General features: G+C 40.1%; 1 protein-coding gene across 2 annotated transcripts in view; it reads left to right on the top strand.

Moving 5' to 3' along the window:
• The window catches only part of LOC145516217 (placental prolactin-related protein 4-like), a 63956-nt gene that overhangs the window by 32734 nt on the left and 17563 nt on the right, over window positions 1-13659 (top strand). The window contains exons 1-2 of one of the 2 annotated variants that reach the window (XM_081517324.1): window positions 1038-1324; window positions 11834-11941. The gene's annotated coding sequence lies outside the window, so the exon portion shown is untranslated. Of the gene's footprint in view, window positions 1-1037; window positions 1325-11833; window positions 11942-13659 lie in introns of those variants that run through there. The other variant, XM_081517323.1, reaches the window with a different exon arrangement.

The raw sequence follows: 13659 nt of genomic DNA, 5'->3' as shown, positions 1-13659 counted from the left end.
TAACTTCTGCTTCCTTACAAAGGATGGACAGAAAAAGTAATATTAAAATCACACTTGCAACAGTCTATGATTTTATGCCTGTGTTGGCCAAAGGTGGGGCCAGGAATAATTTCTGAAATATCACAAAACATCACAGAAACATGGAAGTCTAGTTCTACTATCAAAGAGGAGATGTTTGGAGATGGTTCAAACACTAAGCCCCATGGGTTGTCAGGATATACTCTTGACCAGACAGATAAATTTTGTCTCTAAAAAGTCAAAGTCAGGAAAGGGCAGGCCTTGTTTGCAGATCCAATGACGTTGTCTTGGGTACTAACCAGGTAATATTCTTGTATTACCATTTGGAGATTTATTTGCTATTTTCTAGAAGAAACAAACATAATGAGAAGATTAAAGATGTATACAAGTAGAAGAGCTGTCAAGGTGCCTACAAGAAAGGCTAGTCAGGAGAACCAGGCTCCAACACTGATAATCGTCAAAGACTTAAACAGTGAGTGTTTTATAGACAGAGCAGAACAAGTGGATAAAACCAATGTTCTAGGGTCACTGCGGTTTTGCAGTCAAAACAAAATGTTTTTCTCTGCAAGCAGAGCCATCACAGGTCCTGATGTGGTCCTGGTTACACACATGCAGACCGAGAGCCCACAGGCATGTGTGATGTGACATCAGGAAGTGAACAGATGACTGTATTGGTGCCCAGTCACCTCCATCTGCTAATAATGGGACCTGGGGAAAATTACTTGCCCTCTCCAAGTAATCCCATCTTCGTTAACATAACTTGATGGTCATAGTGAAGATTAAGGCTATCTCATATGGTTACTATGAAACACAAATTTTTAAATGTTTTAAAGTTTTTGGGAAAGTATCAAAGACATGCATGGGGTTACTAAGGTGAGCTAGCAGATCCAAGGTACAGTATCCTTTTTCTCTTAATATTCTCTTTGTACTCAAGAAGCGATCAGTCAGTCATGTGTTTACTCTTACCCCAGCATTTTGGTAAACCACACAGATCAACTGTACACTTCTTGTCATTTCAGTGTCTAAAATTCAAGCATTAGTCATTGTAGAGTGAAAAAATTACAAACTCCTGGAGGGCCTCGCTGCTCAGAGTCTGCAGAGTCTCAACATGAAACTGTTTTAAAAGAATGGCCTAGAAAATTGCCTTCACAGAAGATGGCGGAGGAATAGGACGGGGAGACCACTCTCTCCTCCACAAGTTTATCGAAAGAACATCTGAACGCTGACCAAACTTCACAAAACTACTTCTGATGGCTGGCAGAGGACGTCAGGCTTCCACAAAGACAGAGCATTATCTTCAAAAGAGGTAGGAGAAATTATAAAAGATAAAAAGAGAGACAAAAGAGTTAGAGACGGAGACCCGTCCCGGGGAGGGAGTCCTAAAAGAGGAGGAATTTCCAAGCACCAGGAAACCCTCTCACCGGCGGGTGTGGGGGAAGATTTCTTATCTCGGAGGGCAACGTAACTGGGAGGAAAAAATAAATAAAATCCACAGATTACGTGCCTAAAGCAACTCCCAGCAAAGAACCCCAGACGCTCGCATCCTCCGCCACCAGCAAGTGGGGGCTGAATGGAGAGGAGCGGGCGGCACTGCCTAGGGTAAGGACCGGGCCCGAGTGCCCCGAGGGCAATCTGAGGGAGCTAACGTGAGATAGTAACCTAAACTGTGGGACAGCCAGAGAGAGAGAACTATCCCGCGAAAAGCCCAACTCTAAGGCACTGCCGGCCCGCTCACAGAACAAAGGACTGAGCGATAACAGAGGAGACCTAGCCGGCTGCGGACCGCCCCATCCCCCGCCGGACACAGCGGGCAGGCGGGGCCCGCCAGAGCCGGAAAGGGGCAAGCTCGGCTCCAGAGAGGGCACCCCCTACCAAACTGCAAACAGGCTCCCAGTTTCTAAGCAAAGACTGCCTGAGATCCCGGAGGGTCGACAGCCGCCGGGAGGGTCGCAGCCAGAGACCAGCTCCCCAGAACCGACACAAAGCACACCGGAGCCGGGCGCGCCCGTAAACCGAGGCGGGGACCAGGGAGGTGATAAGCCGCACCGCCCCAACAGGGGAGAGCGCGCTCGCCAAACTCCTGGCCGCCTGAGCAGCTCCGACCGGGAACGGCACAAGCCGCGGGCGAAACCGAGTCTGCGCCTTTGTGGAGTAACCGGGAGCCTGAACCTGAGCGGCTTAGACCTGGGAAGTGCACGCAGCTCAGGGCCCGCTCCCCGGCCGAGTAACCTGAAGCCTGAGCAGCGTAGACGGGGAAAGCACACACGCCGTGAGCGGGGGCGAACCCAGTGCGGCCCAGACACTGCGAGCTTACCACACACACGCCAGATTTGCAGTGTTCCCTCCTCCCCACAGCACGATTGAACAAGCGAACCTAAAGAGATCACCTCCACCGCTTTGTTGCAGGGCGGAAATTAGATACTGAAGAGATCTCCAAACAGAAGCCAAATAAACAGAGGGAAGCGCTTTGGAAGGGACAGGCCAACAGATTAAAATCCCTGTAGTTAATACCGACTGCATTGAAAAGGACCTATAGATCTTGAAAAGTATAAGCAGGAATAAGGATCTATCTGAAACTGAGCAGATCCCACACTGCTCACAACAGCTCCAGAGAAAGTCCGGGATATATATTTTTTTACTATTATTATTTTTTTTTAATTAAAAAAAATTTTTTTTCTCTTCTTTCCTTTTTCTTCAAGTCCTCTATTACACCTTTAACTTTCATTTTCATAACCCACTATTAACTTGCAAAAAAAAAAAACCCTATTTTTGAAGTAAACTACATACATATATCTTATACCTTTTGTGTTTTCTTTTTTTAATGTTTTTTTTCCTGTTTTACTTTTTTTTACTGTTTCTTTTTTTATTGTTTTACTGTTTTTTTTTCTTTTTACACTGTTTCCTTTTTTCTTTTTTTTTATATTGTAAGTTTTATAAGAGTCTAACCTCTACTCTAGATTTTTAATCTTTGTTTTACATATTTGATATCAATTTTGTACATTTAAGAACCCAATCTTTAGGACCCATTTTTACTCAGGAGTGTTATCACTGGCCTGATTACTCTCTCCCCCTATTGATGCTCTTTCTTCTCCCCCAGGGAACCTCTATCTCCCACCCTCCTCCTTCTCTTCTCAACCCAATTCTGTGAATCTCTGAGGGTGATCTGGCTACCGGAGAACACTTCAGGAACAGGATACTGCCCAGATCTCTCTCTCCCCTCTTGATTCCTCCCTTTCTACTCATGCTCACCTCTATTACCTTCCTCCCCCCTCTCTATGTATCTCTGTGACCACTCTGAGGGTTCCAAACTGTGGAAAGCACAGAGGGAAGTGCTTACTGGATAGATTGCTCTCTCCACATTTGAATTCCCCTCTTCCCCTCCTGGTCACCTCAACACCCCCCACCCCACCTCATCTCTCCATGTAACTCAGTGAACCTTTCTGGGTATCCCTCACTGTGGAGAATCTTTTCACCATTAACCTAAAAGTTTTATTATTGAGGCTGTACGGAAGGAGAAGTCTTGAGGCTACTGCAAGAATAAGACTGAAAGCCAGGGGAAACATTAATTAATAAGAGACCATCCAATAGCCTCCATATATACACTGAAACCAAGCTCCAACCCAAGAGCCAATAAGTTCCAGAGCAAGACATACCACGCAAATTCTCCAGCAACGCAGGAACATAGACCTGAGCATCAATATACAGGCTGCCCAGAGGCACACCAAATCCATAGACATCTCAAAAATTAATACTGGTCACTCCATTGCACTCTAGAGAGCAGAAATCCAGCTCCACCCACCAGAACACCGACACAAGCACCCCCAACCAGGAAGCCTTGACAAGCCACCTGTCCAACCCCAACCGCAGTGAGGAACCTCCACAATAAAGAGGAACTTCATACTACCAGAATACAGAAGGGCCACGCCTAACGCAGCAATCTAAACAAGATGAAAAGGCAGAGAAATACTCAGCAAGTAAAGGAAAATGAGAAATGCCCACAAAGCCAAACAAAAGAGGAGGAGATAGGGAATCTATCTGAAAAAGAATTTAGAATAATGATAATAAAAATGATCCAAAATCTTGAAAGCAAAATGGAGTTACAGATAAATAGTCTGGAGACAAAGATTGAGAAGATGCAAGAAATGTTTATCAAGGACTTAGAAGAAATAAAAAGGAGTCAATATAGAATGAATAATGAAATAAAGGAGATAAAAGACACTCTGGAGGGAACCAACAGTAGAATAACGGAGGCAGAAGATAGGATAAGTGAGGTAGAAGATAGAATGATGGAAATAAACGAAGCAGAGAGGAAAAAAGAAAAAAGAATCAAAAGAAATGAGGAAAACCTCCGGGACCTCTGGGACAATATGAAACGCCCCAACATTCGAATCATAGGAGTCCCAGAAGAAGAAGATAAAAGGAAAGGCCATGAAAAAATACTCGAGGAGATAATAGTTGAAAATTTCCCTAAAATGAGGAAAGAAATAGTCACAGAAGTCCAAGAAACCCAGAGAGTTCCAAACAGGATAAACCCAAGGCGAAACACCCCAAGACACATATTAATCAAATTAACAAAGATCAAACACAAAGAACAAATATTAAAAGCAGCAAGGGAAAAACAACAAATAACACACAAGGGGATCCCCATAAGGATAACAGCTGATCTTTCAATAGAAACCCTTCAGGCTAGAAGGGAATGGCAGGACATACTTAAAGTAATGAAAGAGAATAATATACAACCCAGATTACTGTACCCAGCAAGGATCTCATTCAGATATGAAGGAGAATTCAAAAGCTTTACAGACAAGCGAGAGCTGAGGGAATTCAGCACCACCAAACCAGCTCTCCAACAAATGCTAAAGGATCTTCTCTAAACAGGAAACACAGAAAGGATGTTTCAACACGAACTCAAAACAACAAAGTAAATGGCAACGGGATCATACTTATCAATAATTACCTTAAATGTAAATGGGTTGAATGCCCCAACCAAAAGACAAAGGCTTGCTGAATGGATACAAAAACAAGACCCCTATCTATGCTGTCTACAAGAGACCCACCTCAAAACTAGGGACACACACAGGCTGAAAGTGAAGGGATGGAAAAACATATTTCATGCAAACGGAGACCAAAAGAAAGCAGGAGTCGCAATACTCATTTCAGATAAAATAGACTTTAAAATAAAGGATGTGAAAAGGGACAAAGAAGGACACTACATAAAGATCAAAGGATCAATCCAAGAAGAAGACGTAACAATCATAAATATATATGCACCCAACATAGGAGCACCACAATATATAAGGCAAATACTAACAAGTATGAAAGGGGAAATTAACAATAACACAATAATAGTGGGAGACTTTAATACTCCACTTACGCATATGGATAGATCAACTAAACAGAAAATTAACAAGGAAACACAAACTTTAGATGATACAATAGACAAATTAGATTTAATTGATATTTACAGGACTTTCCACCCCCCAAAAATCAATTTTACCTTTTTCTCAAGTGCACATGGAACCTTCTCCAGGATAGATCACATCCTGGGCCATAAATCTAGCCTTGGTAAATTCAAAAAAATTGAAATCATCCCAGCCATCTTCTCTGACCACAATGCAGTAAGATTAGACCTCAATTACAGGAAAAAAACTATTAAAAATGCCAACATATGGAGGCTAAACAACACGCTTCTGAATAACCAACAAATCACAGAAGAAATTAAAAAAGAAATAAAATTATGCATAGAAACGAATGAAAATGAAAACACAACAACCCAAAACCTATGGGACACTGTAAAAGCAATACTAAGGGGAAGGTTCATAGCAATACAGGCGTACCTCAAGAAACAAGAAAAAAATCAAATAAATCAACTAACTCTACACCTAAAGCAACTAGAGAAGGAAGAAATGAAAAACCCCAGGGTCAGTAGAAGGAAAGAAATCTTAAAAATTAGGGCAGAAATAAATGCAAAAGAAACAAAAGAGACCATAGCAAAAATCAACAAAACTAAAAGCTGTTTTTTCGAGAAGATAAACAAAATTGACAAGCCATTAGCCAGACTCATCAAGAAACAAAGGGAGAAGAATCAGATCAACAAAATTAGAAATGAAAATGGAGAGATCACAACAGACTCCACAGAAATACAAAGGATCATAAGAGACTACTACCAACAGCTATATGCCAATAAAATGGACAACTTGGAAGAAATTGACAAATTCTTAGAAAAGTATAACTTTCCAAAACTGAACCAGGAAGAAATAGAAGATCTTAACAGACCCATCACAAGCACGGAAATCGAAACTGTAATCAGAAATCTTCCAGCAAACAAAAGCCCAGGACCAGACGGCTTCACAGCGGAATTCTACCAAAAATTTAGAGAAGAGCTAACACCTATACTACTCAAACTCTTCCAGAAAATTGCAGAAGATGGTAAACTTCCAAACTCATTCTATGAGGCCACCATCACCCTAATTCCAAAACCAGACAAAGATGTCACAAAAAAGGAAAACTACAGGCCAATATCACTGATGAACATAGATGCAAAAATCCTTAATAAAATTCTAGCAAACAGAATCCAACATCATATTAAAAAGATCATACATCATGACCAAGTGGGCTTTATCCCAGGAATGCAAGGTTTTTTTAACATCCACAAATCAATCAATGTAATACACCACATTAACAAATTGAAAGAAAAAAACCATATGGTTATCTCAATAGATGCAGAAAAAGCCTTTGACAAAATTCAGCATCCATTTATGATAAAAACCCTCCAGAAAGTAGGAATAGAAGGAACATATCTCAACATAATAAAAGCTATATATGACAAACCCACAGCAAACATTATCCTCAATGGTGAAAAATTGAAAGCATTTCCCCTAAAGTCAGGAACAAGGCAAGGATGCCCACTTTCACCACTACTATTCAACATAGTTTTGGAAGTTTTGGCCACAGGAATCAGAGCTGAAAAAGAAATAAAAGGAATATAGATAGGAAAAGAAGAAGTAAAACTCTCACTGTTTGCAGATGACATGATCCTCTACATAGAAAACCCTAAAGACTCTACTAGAAAATTACTAGAGTTGATCAATGAATATAGTAAAGTTGCAGGATATAAAATTAACACACAGAAATCCCTTGCATTCCTATACTCCAATAATGAGAAAACAGAAAGAGAAATTAAGGAAACAATACCATTCACCATTGCAACAAAAAGAATAAAATACTTAGGAATATATCTACCTAAAGAAATAAAAGACTTATATATAGAAAACTATAAAACACTGATGAAAGAAATCAAAGAGGACACAAACAGATGGAGAAATATACCGTGTTCATGGATTGGAAGAATTAATATAGTGAAAATGAGTATACTACCCAAAGCAATCTATAGATTCAATGCAATCCCTATCAAGCTTCCAATGGTACTTTTCACAGAACTAGAACAAATCATCTCACAATTTGTATGGAAATATAAGAAACCTCGAATAGCCAAAGCAATCTTGAGGAAGAAGAATGGAACTGGAGGAATCAACCTGCCTGACTTCAGGCTCTACTACAAAGCCACAGTCATCAAGACAGTATGGTACTGGAACAAAGATAGAAATATAGATCAATGGAACAAAATAGAAAGCCCAGAGATAAACCCACGCACATATGGACACCTTATCTTCGACAAAGGAGGCAAGAATATACAATGGAGAAAAGACAATCTCTTTAACAAGTGGTGCTGGGAAAACTGGTCAACCACTTGTAAAAGAATGAAACTAGAACACTTCCTAACACCGTACACAAAAATAAACTCAAAATGGATTAAAGATCTAAATGTAAGACCAGAAACTATAAAACTCCTAGAGGAAAACATAGGCAAAACACTCTCCGACATAAATCACAGCAGGATCCTCCATGACCCACCTCCCAGAATATTGGAAATAAAAGCAAAAATAAACAAATGGGACCTAATTAAAATTAAAAGCTTTTGCACAACAAAGGAAACTATAAGCAAGGTGAAAAGACAGCCTTCAGAATGGGAGAAAATAATAGCAAACGAAGCAACAGACAAACAATTAATCTCAAAAATATACAAGCAACTTCTGCAGCTGAATTCCAGAAAAATAAACGACCCAATCAAAAAATGGGCCAAAGAACTAAACAGACATTTCTCCAAAGAAGACATACAGATGGCTAACAAACACATGAAAAGGTGCTCAACATCACTCATTATTAGAGAAATGCAAATCAAAACCACAATGAGGTATCATTTCACACCAGTCAGAATGGCTGCTATCCAAAAGTCTACAAGCAATAAATGCTGGAGAGGGTGTGGAGAAAAGGGAACCCTCTTACACTGTTGGTGGGAATGCAAACTAGTACAGCCACTATGGAGAACAATGTGGAGATTCCTTAAAAAACTGGGAATAGAACTGCCATATGACCCAGCAATCCCACTGCTGGGCATATACACCGAGGAAACCAGAATTGAAAGAGACGCGTGTACCCCAATGTTCATCGCAGCACTGTTTACAATAGCCAGGACATGGAAGCAACCTAGATGTCCATCAGCAGACGAATGGATAAGGAAGCTGTGGTACATATACACAATGGAATATTACTCAGCCATTAAAAAAAATACATTTGAATCGGTTCTACTGAGATGGATGAAACTGGAGCCCATTATACAGAGTGAAGTAAGCCAGAAAGAAAAACAACAATACAGTATACGAATGCATATATATGGAATTTGAAAGATGGTAACGATAACCCTATATGCGAGACAGAATAAGAGACACAGATGCATAGAAAAATTTTATGGACTCTGAGGGAGAAGGTGAGGGTGGGACGTTCTGGGAGAATAGCATTGAAACATGTATATTATCATATGTGAAACAGAACACCATTCCATGTTCGATGCATGAGACAAGGGCTCAGGGCCGGGGCAATGGGATGACCCAGAGGGATGGGATGGGGAGGGAGGTGGGTGGGGGTCCAGGAAGGGGAACACATGTAAACCCATGGCTGATTCATGTCAATGTATGGCAAAAACTATTACAATATTGTAAAGTAATTAGCCCCCAACTAAAATTAAAAAATTTATAAAAAAAAAAAAAAAAGAAAACAAAAAAAAATAAAAAAAATAAAAGAATGGCCTAAACACTCTGGCTCAGAATTAAGTTCCAAATGTTTGCAGAGCACAGAAGTACTTCTGGGAGCAATACAAAAATGCAGAGAGTAATCTATTTCTCCAACTATCTATCTGTGCAAATATCATCATCCATCTAAATTTACACAGAAAGCGCTGCTTCTTCCCCACCCCAGCTACTACAGCACCAACTCCTGCTCAGAGCAACAGGGAGAGAGAAGGCTTCCCTCTACAGGATGGATTTGATAACCTCAGGTGACTAGATCTTCTCAGAATGGCTCATGTTTTTATTTAAGCAGGGTCCTGCCTGCTCCTGCTGCTGGTCATGTCAAACCTGCTCTTGTGCCAAGACAACGTATGCCAATCCTGCAGTCCTGACGTTTTTGACATCCCCCTGAAATCCCTTACAGACCTGTTTATCAATGCCCCCTGGCTGGCCCATGACATCCATAACCTTTCCGCAATAATGTTCAGTGAGTTTGTAAGTACTGTGGTGGTGGTGGTTTCATTCCTAAGTTGTGTCTCACTCTTGTGGCCCCATGGACTGTAGCCCACCAGGCTCCCAGAAGGTACCTGAACCTAAGTGACTGGGCTGTACTATCCTTTAAACAAGAAGGCTGCATCCAGCCAAACTTCAAATAACACACTCTCCAAGTCAAAGAAGCCGTCAGCTCATAAGATGTGGAGATCGAAGAAAGGATCAGTTTTGTGAAATCTCAAAGAATCCTAAGAAGTGCAATAAGTTTTTCAATTTCCTATCATTCATTTTCTTTTTTAAATTTCCAAAATAAATGATTTTGTATTTGTCAGCTAGGAATGCCATAAAGGAATACATTTGACTCAGTGGAATAAACAACAGAAATTTATTTCCTCCCAGTTCTGGGGGCTAGAAATCCAGATCAGAGTGTCCGAAGGTCAGGTTTGGGTAAGAACTCTTTCTTCCAAGACGGGCTTCTCCGTGTGTCCTCACACAGGATGGGGGGTGGGGAAGAGAGACAGAGGAAAAGACACAGAGACCAAAGAGAAAATTCTCTGGTGTTTCGCTTCATGAAGACACTTAAACTATTGTATCAGTGTTCCACCCTAAGAGCTCATTTAACCTTAATGGGGCTTTGCTGGTGTCTCAGATGGCAAAGAAACTGCCTGCAATATGAGAGACCTGGTTTCTATCCCAGGGTCTGGAAGATTCCCTGGAGAAGGGAACGGCCAGCCACTCCAGTGTTCTTGCCTGAGAAATCCCATGGACACAAGAGTCTGGTGAGCTACAGTCCATGGGGTCCCAGAGGTTGGAACCCTTTTCAAAACACAGTACTTTTGCAGTAAGGGCTCTAACACATGAATTTGAAGAACACACATTCAGTCCATGATACTAGCTGACATAAAACACTTTTAGGCGGGACTGGGGAAAAGGAAGCATGTTGATTTTCTGGTCCTTCAGTGTCTTTCTAGGCTTTCTTCTCCAGGCTCAGAGTAAATGGCCAATAAATGAGAACTGCTCTGCAGTGAACTGGGTGGATGGAACATGTTAAACAAAGCTGAATCCTAATCAGAAAAACGAATAATGGTAGTTTTTCTTAAAGCTAAAAATTATTTTTTTAAGATTTGCAGTGAATATGTTTAGAGCTACAGTAGAAGGGGAGTTTACAAATGGAAACAATTATTCTCTTTCTAATGAAGGTATTTGAAAGTTGTATGTTAGTTCTTTTAGGTCAATCAAAGAGCACACAGTAGAGCAGACAACTAATAAAAAGCAGTGCTAAAGGTTTCTATTAAATTCACGGGGTTCTTTTTACTCACTAGCTTTTGTTTCATCCTCCATTTTTGACTGTCTTTTTTTTTCCCCAACTCTTCCAAGTAATCTCTTTAAATGTTCATAATTTTCACTAAAGATTAGTTTTCCTCTATTAATGTGTTAGCCAGATTTTTCTATTCTTATTATTCTCATTCCATTGCTTAGTATTTCCTATAACTTTATATCATGTTTTTCTGATGTACCATTTTGTTGCCATAAACAACATTGTATTCTGCACCTGGGATGAACACTAAGCCTTTTGGTGTGCGGATTCAGAGATAAGTCAGAGTCATAACTGTGTAACTCCTTATAAGGTAATGTATTGGCTCCAACCCACAGTAAGCAAGAGATTAAATGGTTAAATATAGGTGCATGCATGCATTCTAAGTCACTTCAGTTGTGTCCAACTCTTTGCAACCTTACTGACTGTAGCACAACAGGCCCCTCTGTCCATAGGATTTGCCAGGCAAGAATACTGTAGTATGCTGCTGTACCCTCTTGCAAGGGATGCTCCTCACCTAGGGTTCAAACCTGAGTCTTCTTATATCTCCTGCATTGGCAGGAATGTTCTTTACCACTACCGTCACCTGGGAAGCACCAAATACTTGTACATATGTACTATTTTTGGTTCAAATACTAAAAAATTTAAAGAAAAGATTATAAAACAGAGAAGGGAAAAGTTTGAACTTAGAAAAGTTAGACGTAAAATCATTTTTATAGAGACAATGTAGAGAAAACGTAGGAAAAGAATGACTTTCAAATTTTGTGATGCCCCACCCCCGTTAAAAAAATTACACATCTATCAAACATGTTAATAATGTTCTGGTAATCAGTTCATCTACTGAATGCCCAACAACCCTAACTAATTGCCTGATCATTTTCAGGATAAACAGTATGCCCAGGGCAAACTGTACCATATCAATGCCAGCGAGAGCTGCCACACCAATTCCCTCCATACCCCTGAGGAAAGAGAACAAGCCCGACAGATGAACGTGAGTCTTTCACTTGGGTTTTTCACTGGATCAGATGAGACAGTATGTAGGTTACCAGGCTTCAGATTATTAGAGGGAATGGTATCTGTTCATGCAGAAAAATGTGGAGGAACCGTAGCAACTGAAGAGAAATTATATTTTGCAGTTGACGAAGCATGAGTGAAATCAAGGGATAGCTAAAGATCTGTAGTAGTAAAATAAATAACAGATTTATAAATTGTCCATGCAGACAACTTTAGTTCAACCAATGCATTAGACATGGGATTGCAGCTATTATACTCTACGAAAACAGGAAATGAATGGGAACATCCTTGAGTAAAATGGAAGATTGCAAAATTCATGAATACGTAAGAAACACACCCCAGTTTTGAATACTCTCTGTTACTAGTGACTCCTACGTGGAAGTCCTATACTGCACCACCCGAGCCATCGCGTCTGCCTTTCAAGGCTCTCCTGATTCTGCTTCTACTTTTCTGACAACTCCTTCTTTCGTCATTCTCAATGACTCTTCTGTCACCTTTTCTTCTTAATTTGTAAGTCTCCCCCACAATGGCCTATAAAACATTGCTTTGCTTCTCATGGCAGCAACAATTGCCTTGTTCTGAGGACAACACAGTTTACATATTAAGCCTCAGTCATTTATGGCAGCTCCAAATTTTCATCATTATAATCTCTCCTTTCTGATTTCCTGCATCGTCCTTTGTCCTAACATTTTTTAAAATATTTTCACATGCATCCCTCCTTAAAATACTATCTTCTCTCTCTACAACTTTCTTAATGACACCAGCATTCTTTTCCTCTGTTAAGCTCATTAATAATGAGGATGATCAAGTAAAGGAAAAAAGGTCAAAGAGGAGGACGAGGGATTTTTCAAGAAGCTTAAATTTAAAGTTGATTGAGATTTACTACAGGGCTACAGATTTTACTAAGCACTTTATGTACATTACTATATTTAATCCTATTCTCTGTTCTTTACCACAAAAACAATTCATGGCTGTAAAGAAATCAAGCATATTAATTAGAGATCTTCAGCCCCCGGGATGTTCATGCTCAATTTTCATAGTAGTAGTGAACTAGGTGGGAAAACCCTCCATTGTGAATCCCACTGATGCTGTTACTAAACACAACGCTGTGCCATGTTGTGCCCGGACACATGTCAACCAAACAGACTGTTCTGATATCAGCATAGGGGCTGGTATTGGGATCAACTGAGGAAAGAAAGCCTGTTTAGGAATGTCATGTCTACTTCATTGTCTCTTTGTTGTAATATCATAAAACAAATTACCGATCAAAAATCAATATGAATGACTCATCTGATTCACTACTATGAATGAATCACTGGGTGATAATGATATGGGCACAGGTAGAATCCCTCTTTCCTGGGTCAGGTGCTGCAGGCACATACTGACTTGCCATAAAATACTTAGATATTTCTCATGCAAATATAGAAACATAAAAGAACTCACTGAATGGGTGGTAGAATTTCAGAGGAAAAAAGAAAATTCTTCATGTTATAAATTAGAACACATCAGAAGAATTAGTTCCTAAAATAACCTAGATTTTTAATAATTCAGTGAAGTGTGAACTAATAGCTTACATTTTATACTTTGCAACTTCTACTACCTTCAAAAATCTCTGCATACACATAGGAATAACCAAAAGTTTTTTAGGTCAGCTGCTCTGAGCAAAGATCACATGTTACCAAATCCCCTGAATTA

Source organism: Giraffa tippelskirchi, chromosome 8 (genome assembly GCF_054371585.1).
Source record: "Giraffa tippelskirchi isolate mGirTip1 chromosome 8, T2T-mGirTip1v1.2.pri, whole genome shotgun sequence".
In the NCBI taxonomy this organism is placed as follows: Eukaryota; Metazoa; Chordata; class Mammalia; order Artiodactyla; family Giraffidae; genus Giraffa; species Giraffa tippelskirchi.
The sequence above is the reverse complement of the archived record's forward strand: the minus strand, read 5'-3'. Positions and strand labels throughout refer to the sequence as shown.